Here is a 10,213-nt window from a genome sequence, read left to right as displayed (position 1 = left end):
TCAAAGTTTTGGCAAAGAAAGTGTGCGAAACGGTATTATAATGCGACTCTTGGTTGCGTTTACCCACCTTGTTTTGCATTTACAGCCAGTTTATGGGTGTTCTAAAAAAAATTTATGGCAGAAATCAAAAATTTTATTAAGAGATGTCAGGCAAATGCGGAAGTGGATGAATGACTGGATGTATGTACGTATTTGAATATACCTTACCGGGTGGTCTGGGGCTTTATTGAAATAAAAAATGTTTAATAAGATATTTATTGTTGTAGATCCTGTTTTTCCCCGTTTGCTTTTGTACAGCGAACCTTTCTGGTACCAGAAAGTAACTCTGCTGGCGCTTCATTCACTTTTCTGCTGTAATTTTTGTTTCAATATTTTGCGAGTGCACCTGCATATATGTAAGCTATAGATATACATATGTATGTATGTATGCACACACGCGTCGCACATATTTATGTTGGCATGCATTTCTGTGCCTGAATATTTACAATCGCCTGTCAGCCTGATATCAACCTCTCCGCCGGTTTTATTCATTTTCCCTTCCAATCATTCTCTTTAGGGTAATCAATAAAAAGCGTTTTTATTACAATCTTATAAACATTCATACACACACGCATACATATGCGCGAATGTACATACGTACATAAAAACAAAATGAGACATTAAAACGTTGCCAATCGGTCGCCAGTTTGTTGAAGGCATAAAAATACGAAATAAATATTTGCAATAATTAATTAATTTTCAATCATTCACTCTTTCAGTTAGTCACCGACGCAGTGACTGCGGACGTCCAGCATTATGGCGCTTGCCAGATTCCGATTCCCTTGTTGTAGTTGCGAATCAAAAGCGTTCGTTGTTGTTGTTGTTGTATATGGTAATATCTGTCACGAAGACAACTCTCATCGTTGCTCCTCATCATCTTCAGACTTCGTCCAGCTGTGCACTACCTTTGGCTGCACTACCTGCGTTGGACAAGTCAATAAAAGATGACAAAATTGTTGGTGGCATCGGTAGGGGTGCGGATGTGAAGGCTGTTGGTGTCGCTTGATATTGGTATTGTATTGGTGGTAATGATGCACATTCTTTTGGAAAGTCCATCAAAGGAAATGCAAATATTAATGAGTTTGCTCGGATTGGAACCATATGTTGCTGGAATGTTTCGCAGACGTTCCAATGCCATATAAGTTGCGAGAAGCAGAAGAAAAAGGAGACAAAGATCATTCGTTTACAAACGAAACGTCAGGTGTTTCATGAGCTTTCTACTTTGCTCTAAATCCTTGTACTCTGAAATATATCCCGCGCACCCCAACATCTGCCACACCCTTACGCCTGCATTTGCCACTGATTTATTGCATGAGTGTTATTTACCTAAATTTTTTATTTAATTTGATTTATTTCAGTCTACTTCATTAGCAATCTTATGGGCTAGAATATACACTGATTAAACGATTATGTCGCTTTTTACTCTTTTTCAGTTAAGAAATGCAGGACTACAACTTAAGTCAAGAAATGAAGAGACATGCAGTTATCGTCGCTATATGTACATATGTGCAAGTCACACCATCACACCGATTTACAAGGTGAAGTCCAAAATAAACAAGACTGAGCTGAAATAGAAACGATAGGAGGTTTGTTCTGATAATTTCGAGTTTTTTTATTCAAAATAGTCCCCTCTGGCCTCTATTCGCTGTTTTGCGCGATCAAAAAGCTTTTCGAAAGAGTGTTCCAGGTCATTGACCAGAATGTCCTTCAGAATTTCGGTACGAACCTTTTGGATGGTCTCTACGGACGCAAAACGTTTTCCTTTCATAGCCAAATGTAGTTTTCCGCATAGGTAGAAGTCACAGGGATCCACTTCAGGCGAATACGGTGAGTGATTGATGCTTAAAATGGGATTTCTAGTCAAAAAATCGGTCACAATAGTGGATCGATGAGATGGTGGATTATCATGCAATAAGCGCCAGCTTCTTCCTTCGCGGTATTCAGGGCGAATGCGACGATTGCGATGCAACAAACGCTTCAAAACGTCACGATAGAAAATTGCATTGACGGTTTGGCCCGTTGGCATGAACTCTTTGTGGACAATTCCCTTGGTTTTGTAAAAACAAATGAGCATCGACTTAATTTCTGACTTCTCCAAACGCGATTTTTTGGGTGCTGGCTCGTCTGGGGCCTTCCATTCGGCACTTTGACGCTTAGCTTCAGGTTCATGGTGGAAACGCCACGTTCCAACACCACTTACAATCTAAGAGTTTTAAAGGAAGTTCTCGTCTTTTCTCGCCTCTTTAATGAGGTATTTCGAATGTTGAATTCTGAGCAATTTTTGGTCCTCAGTTAACTTGTGCGGAATGAAACGTGCACAGACTTTTCGTAAGTCCAAATGATTGGTTAAATGCAATAAATCGATATTTTGGAGATATTCAACTCGGATACCATGAATTTCAAAGATGATTTCGGTTCACTTTTGATAAATTTACGAATAATTTCGATGGAGCTTTCGGTGATTACTGATTTTGGGCGGCCCGTATGTCCATTGTCATTTATGTCCTCACAACCATCTCTGAAACGTATAAACCACTCATGGACTCTGGCACGAGGTAGACAATAGACAATCATCACCATAAACTTTTTTAATACAAAATACAAAATTTGATATTAGCTCTTTGTTCGAACCTCATTTTTGTACCGATGACACAAACATCCTTTAGACGAAATAACTTCGCTTCCATTGAACCAAATGTCACCAAGCTTTCACTGAAAGCCAGCTAGAGATGTAACTTCCAACGCCTTGACTCATTAAAAAGATGGCACCATCAAATATATTTTTATGACGCCAGTCTTATTTATTTTGGACTTCACCTTGTAGAAATCTAGAATTGCCCCCGTTTTTTCATGCGGACGGTTCACCGTATATTGGACGTATCAGGTGGTAATGCAGAATCTGTTGCAAAACGCAAAAACCACGATGAAAGTTCTGACACTGTCGAATCTGCAGAATTCATTCAACAAGTGCCATCGATCATTAACGAAGACCCTTCGAAATCAATGAGGGCCCTTGCGAGAGAGTTTAATGTTTCTGAGGGCTTATACTACGAGTTGTCCATGAAACAGTATTGTTTAAATTATGTTGCAGGGCAAGCATGTCGGATGCACAGATAATTCTATGAAACAGTTCAGCATCATCCAGAGTAGTAACCTGGAAGATTTTAAACAGCTACACATATCTTTTGCCTCTTCTTTTCTTTACATATTCAACTGTCAAAAAATTGTATAAGTCTAATAAAATCCTCTATTTCGCGTATTGGCTCATTAATTTTTTGTTTCCACTATTTAAGCTCAAGCTTTAACTTCGCAGATTTATGGGAATTGCCTTGGGCTAAGGCCAACTCAAAGCTTCAAAAAGTCACTTATCTTTCTAAATCCTTACTGGAATAGCAACATTTTCTGCAAATATTTGACCAACATAATAAACTTTTAGGTCTTACCGTGTCTTATAAAGGGTGACCCATAAGCTGATGTATTGTAAAAAAGGTAATAAAAAAAGACATTTTAATATATTTTTAAGATTTTTACTTATTATAAAGCGTAATTCTTCCTATAGGTTGTAGAGCATAGCCTCATTCCACTGTTGTCAACCCTCACACGTCTTAACACGTCCTTGTAACGTGCCCTCAGTTGAACATATTGTTTTTCACGTCTTCATTTTCGATTAAATATGGGCTAAAAATGACGCTGCTGCCAACCATTTTGGCCTTTTTAGCCTCGCACACATACCGATGTCAAAGGCGATAGCAGTTCTGCTTCATAGTTTAAGTTTATACGACTACTAGTCGAGGTATTCTCTAACATAAACTTTGGTTATTTTTTAAAGCTTGGACTTAGAAATTGGTGCTTATTAAAATTTCAATCTCAACCTTTTAACATTTTCATATTATACAATCTTCGTAGTCAAATTTGTTTGTAGCGCTTTTTCACTTAGACTAAGGCTCATAGCCCAGGGGAAGTTATGTTGACCTCTACTAAAACCAATGTATACTAAACAGTACGAGGGAGGTTCAATAAGTACCCGTATTAGAAATGAAGACACCATTTTTTTCAATTTTTTGTTTTACTTTTCAACATAGTCTCCTTTTAGAAATATACACTTCTCCCAACGCTCCGGCCATTTTTAATCCCTCCAGAAAATAGGATTTGTCGAACTCTCCAAAATACGCCTCTGTCTCAATGATGACTTCCTTGTTTGAATTAAATTTTGTTCTCGCGAACCATTCTTCATGTTAGGGAATAAGAAGAAATGGGATGCGGCAGCAATTCATAACGTAATTCGTGCAGTTTGGTGGCGACAACTCCGGATATATGTACTGATGCATTATCGTGGTGAAACACACTTTCTTTTTCGTCAAAAGCGGCTGTGTCTACTTCAATTTTTTTTGAAAGCTTTCTAATAACTCACTGCAGTATTTTCCAGTGATCGTTCCTCGCATCCCAAGAAATCGTCATCATGACCTTTCCGGCCGATGGGACTGTCTTCGCCTTCTTTGGAGCAGATTCTCCGGGAGAAATCCATTATTTTGATTGTTGCTTAGTTTCTGGTCTGTAATGATGAATCCAGTTTGCATTAACGGTGACAACTCTACGCAAAAATTTCTGCGAACCTCGCTTAAATCGCTAGAAACACTTCGAACTTAACAGTCGCATCCGCTTGTTGTCCACCGTGAGCCGTCGCGGCATCCATCGGGCCGACAATTTTTTCATCGCCAACTTATCATGTAAAACGTTAGGTCTTAGGTTGGAATGGTTGCCCAAGGAATTAGCACACTTGGACGAAGATAAACGGATTCGTCCTTTGGAATTCCATTGTGAAGGAGGTGAGGTGAAAGAAAAAACCGATGGGATGAAAGGAGAGGGCGGGGAGTGGTGGTGGTGGGATGGTCAACGCCAACTATATCAGCAAACGTAGCACAGAAGTAAGAGCCAAGATACCTAGATCTTAACCCCGCCAGAGCAGGGCAGCTAAGGAGAAGGTGCTGAGAGAAGCATGCATTCCTCGCGTATAGTGCCCTGTGAGAAAACCCACGAGATTCGTGAGCTGATATTACATATGTCAACCTCAGAAGCTCGCCCGAGCGCCCCCGATCCACAATTCGCCAGAAGGATTTCGCGACCTTACAAGTTTGTGTTCTTGCCCAACGCTCGCTGAATTGGCGCGAAGCCCATCTTTCCAGGAGCATACCGCAGGTAGTCAGGGGGATCCCAATTCTCTCCCTTCGCGGGGAAATCTCCTCACATGTCCCTTGACTGACCAGCTCATCTACCTCACAGTTCCCTGCAATGTCGCTGTGACCAGGAACCCAGATGAGCTTTATGTCAAAGAATTCGGTCGCAGTCGAAAGTGACCAGTTTCGAAGGCACCGTCACTGACCCGAGGGCCCTTATTGCCGCTTGGCTGTCGGAGTAAACTTTTACTTTCTAAGTACGCATGTGAGAAGCCAATCAACTGCGTCCTTGATTGCGGCGACCTCTACCTGGAACACACAGCAGTGGTCCGGTAACCTGAATTTGAGTCTGATGGAGAGCTCCTCGCAAAAAACTCCTCCGCCAACCTTTCATTCCAACTTCGATCCATCCGTGAATAAGTTCACCAGGCCCTGTCCCCAAGTGTAGCCCCCGTCCACTCTTCCCTTGATGGAATATGAGTGGAGAAAGTTCCGGTTATACTAAGCGAGGGTATACATTGATTCGCTGACTCAAAGTTTCTAAGGATGCTCAAATAGTCAATAAGTAAAGGAGAGAGTGGCCGAACTATTTCTGCAGAAAGCATGCAAGGAATATAGGTACATTTTGTTTTCTCTTCTTAAATTTAGCGCCGAAATTACTAAAGTTTGCATTTATTTGTATTCAGACTTCTACATTTTGAATATCGTGATAGAAATATGGTAAGCAGTCAAGAGTTTTGAGAAGATATGATGCCACTCTAATGAGTTTTTTTTAGATATTTTCAAGAAAGTTTGAATTTTGGATCAATGGAAAGGTAAGTTGATCCATTACCAACAACATATTAGATTGCGCCGTTGTATTCATTAGTTATCTCTCTTTTATGGCTTTTTACTCACATTGTACAATTCGCGTCTCTCTTCCGTTGCTGCCTTCTGCCTCTCATATACTCAAAGCATTTCCTCTACAGCAAAACCTGGATACTTGGGAAAGGATTGAGAATGGGGAAATGCGAATAAGAAGCACCGTTAAAGGAGTATTGAATTACACACTTTATTAACCGCAATACGAAAGGCTTGATCATTTATGTATGCACACACATACATGTACTTATGCATACACATACATATACTCATGTTAATAAATATTTTGTTTACAGCAAAGTGATCTGCTCTTTGACGAGTTGACCTACAATATGGGCACCACTTGCACAGCCATCAAATAGCCACTTAAATGCATGGGAATTTTTACAAATTGCGGTTTTGCACATTAAAATCATTTATGTTGGGGTAAAATGCAAATATCGCCGATGGCTGTTGCTGTTGATATTTCACTTCAGGTTTTGACTTTAATGAGAAATTAAATGTAAATAATCTGCGCTTGGTTGGGGTGTGCAAAAGAGCGTATGAAATTCATATTAATTATGATACTAATGTATGAAAAATATATGCGCATATGTAAATCAGAATTTTTCATCATTTTTTCATGATTTTCGAAGGTAAAATTAAAAAAAATTATAAATAATAAAATGCCAAAGAAGCCACAAATGGCAGGTTGAATGGAAACTGACGGGCGATATTTGTATGACCATTTTTTGCATCGTCAAAAAAAAAAAGTATTAAATCAAAGTGACAGTTGTACAAAAGCGTTTTTAGTAGCATGAAATGTAGGGTGATATGCATACAATAATGCTTGAATATACTATTTATCTACATATGTATGTACATATGTACGGGCATACAGGTATGGCACTTATTTTAGTATTTAAAGTAAATTTCTCACCATGACGATCGATTTCAGACGCATCCGGCTGACCGGTAGTTACAATTTTGTTTTCATACAATACATATTTATTTGTTGATTTTTTGCTTTGGCTCTTGTTGTTCTTGTTACGAGTATTAGTCATTATAGATGCGTACTGGGTGCGGATATGAGTGCAAGCACCGCCACTGACCGTTGACCGGGTGAATATGATATAGGAGGAACCTATGGATATGCAAACGTATCAATGAGGTGAAGTGTATGGAGTGGAATTATATTGTTGTACTGCCTCTCGGAGGCGTTTTGGCTTGCGGCTTTTTATTTGAAACATATTTACGAAGAAATATATGTATTCGTATATGGGGATGAATGTACATATAATAAATATATAAATGTATGCAATATACATAAATAAATATGCACATCCTTAACTGAATATTGCATTATTAATTGTCAATCCCGAAATAGCGGGTTACTTTTAATATTGTATAATCCCGAAAATCCGAAATTCTTATGTACATTAATCATGCATAGATATGCCCTGGATTTTTTTAAACTAATCATTTTTATCAATCCCAAAATCTCGGGATATTTTTACAACAATCCCGAAATAATTTCAAAAAAATAATAATTTTTAAATAAGCTAGATATAATATCAAAAATAATAGTTTCCTAAATTAGCCATCGTTGTCTGTCCCGAAATTTCGGGATATTGAAGTGAAAACTTCTTTAGAATCGTTGGGAGTGATTTGAGGAAAAGTGAAACGAAAAAAGCGACCAACTTGGCTACGAAGCGTCATATTATATGTTGATATAAACGTAGCGACGAACTAAATAAAAATAACTTTTATTTTTTCTTGTGATTCGAACCAAGGATTTTGGATCGGAAGCTCACATTGCTAGTCGCTCGGCTACCGCGCCATGCTGTTGTCGCTGGCCTAAAAGTTATTTAGTTACGAAGCGTTATATTATATGTTGATATAAATAATTTTTGTGAGCGTGTAATTCTCAAGAGTTTTATTAGGTTTATTATTTAAAATGTATTGACTAGGTAGTGTGGTTATCAGGTTAACATCTGATAGATCCTCCATCGGAGGGCAACAAATGTTAAACTGATTTTTGGAAATGCGCGGAGTGTTTTAGGGGCTTACTCTCCACCTCTTCCCCTGGTTGGCCCGGTATTACAGTACCGCCGGGATTTCAGCCTTGAATAAATACAAGAAAAAATATACTAATACATTTAGCTTTGGTGGGAAGAGACATATATTAAATTTTTATATGAATACAAGTAGACGAAAATGGAAGAAATTTGTAAGTCTGTTTTTCGGTCCGTTTGGGTATTTTTTTTGACAACATCGAAACCAAAGCATTTGTATCATATTTTATCTATCATAAGCCACTCGTATCATTTGTTGAAATTGTAAACATTGAGGATGAATAATGATAAAATGAAGAAAATAAAATATGAACTTTATAGCTATATTATAATGAACCTATAATTATCCCGCTCCTAATGCTGCTTTCGTCTTATTCTCTCTCAGTTTGTTTTACGGAAGGTTTCACTTCTATCAAGTCTAACCGTTAGACTGGTTTTTTGTTTTTTTTTAATATAATCCCAAAACTCGAAAAAATTTATATACATTCATCATAAATTCATCCCGAATTTAAAGTTATCCATATTGTCAATTCCGAAATTTCGGGATATTTTTACAACAATCCCAAAATCCCCTTATAATTGCTAAAATAATAGCTTAATTAAACCATCATTTTCTATCTCATAATATAATTCCGAAAATACGAAATATTTATGTGCATTCATCATACATAGATATGCGCCAGATTTTTTTAACTATATTTTTTAGTATTTTTTTAAATTTGGTGCCATTTTGAATCCCGAAGTTTCGACTTATTTTACTACAATCCCAAAGCCACGATAAAATTTTGTACATACACACGTCTGCCCCGAATTTTCTTAAATTAGCGATCATTTTCTATCCCGAAACTTCAGGGTATTTTTACTATTCATAATATAGTCTCGAATTGCGAGTCCCTTTGAGTGAGAATTGGCAAAGATCTTTCTGAGCCATCTGAAACGAAGCGGGGTTTCAGATAAGGCGATTCCTTATCATGCAACCTTTTCCAACTTAAGAATGGAGAAAATTATCATCCAGTGGGTCTTGCGTAAACGAAGGCAAGATAAAGTGCCTTATGGCAACAATCATAAAGTGTACGCATATTGGACAGCAGGCTGCGATTGACAATTACGAGTTCGACGTAGTCAAGGACTTTGTCTACCTAGGATCCACCATTAACACCAACAACAATGTCAGCTAAGAGATCCAGGGAAGAAATACTCTTGCCATCAGATGCTACTTTGGGCTAGGTAGACAATTCAAAAGCAGAGCCCCGGTCTTACTGTATAGCGCTGAGTCCTGGATATCGACGAACATCGATGGGGGGTTAATAGAAGATTTGGAGAAAAAAATTATTCGCAAGATCTATGGTCAAATTTGCGTGAATGATGCATACGTAATAAGATGGAACCACGAGCTGTGCGAGCTGTACGCCGATATCGACGTAGTGAAGCGCATTAAAATTCAGCGGTAATATAATCCCGAAACGCGGAGATATTTATTCGCGTACGCCATACATAAATATAAGTATAATATATAACATAAGACTCGAAGTATTATTTGTAGCACAGAAACATCATCAAAGGTGGCGTCACACCAGTGTTATGTGGGCATGCTTCCACTAACCCTATAGCAATCCTCCCCTCTCGGCTGATTCCACAATCGGACCGCTAAAAGCATTTCATTGAGGGGGAGCCGTGTCTATGTCTTTTAGATACTCCAGACTCTTGCGTCCAAGTTCCTGTCTTAAATGCGTATTGGGGTTATATGTTATCGATAGCCTATATTGCTTTGTGGCCAATGGAGTATCTGAAAGTTGCAATATCGTTACTCCATATCGAATTGCCGTCTGTTTGGGCTCGTCTTGAGACTTTACCTCAAGCTTTCATGCTTATTGTCTGTTCGTGAATACAGTCACCTACGGGGGATCTCTGCATTTTCATAATTTATGCATGGTTGGAAATGCTGGATTTTGTACATTCGTGTGTTGAAATTTCAAAGCAATCAGAGCAAAAGCGAGTGAGTTAAAGCACTTTTACTGAAAGAGGCTATTCAGGGCAACTTTATATTATCTATATAGATAGAGTTTTTGCTAATTCGGTAGTTTT

General features: G+C 38.3%; 1 pseudogene; it reads left to right on the top strand.

The window, feature by feature from the left end:
- Positions 1-8,000: 8,000 nt before the first annotated feature.
- On the top strand, positions 8,001-8,186 carry LOC129249614 (U2 spliceosomal RNA; annotated as a pseudogene).
- The last annotated feature ends 2,027 nt before the right edge of the window (positions 8,187-10,213 follow it).

Source organism: Anastrepha obliqua, chromosome 5, assembly GCF_027943255.1.
Source record: "Anastrepha obliqua isolate idAnaObli1 chromosome 5, idAnaObli1_1.0, whole genome shotgun sequence".
In the NCBI taxonomy this organism is placed as follows: domain Eukaryota; kingdom Metazoa; phylum Arthropoda; class Insecta; order Diptera; family Tephritidae; genus Anastrepha; species Anastrepha obliqua.
This window is presented reverse-complemented; position numbering and strand designations above follow the sequence as displayed.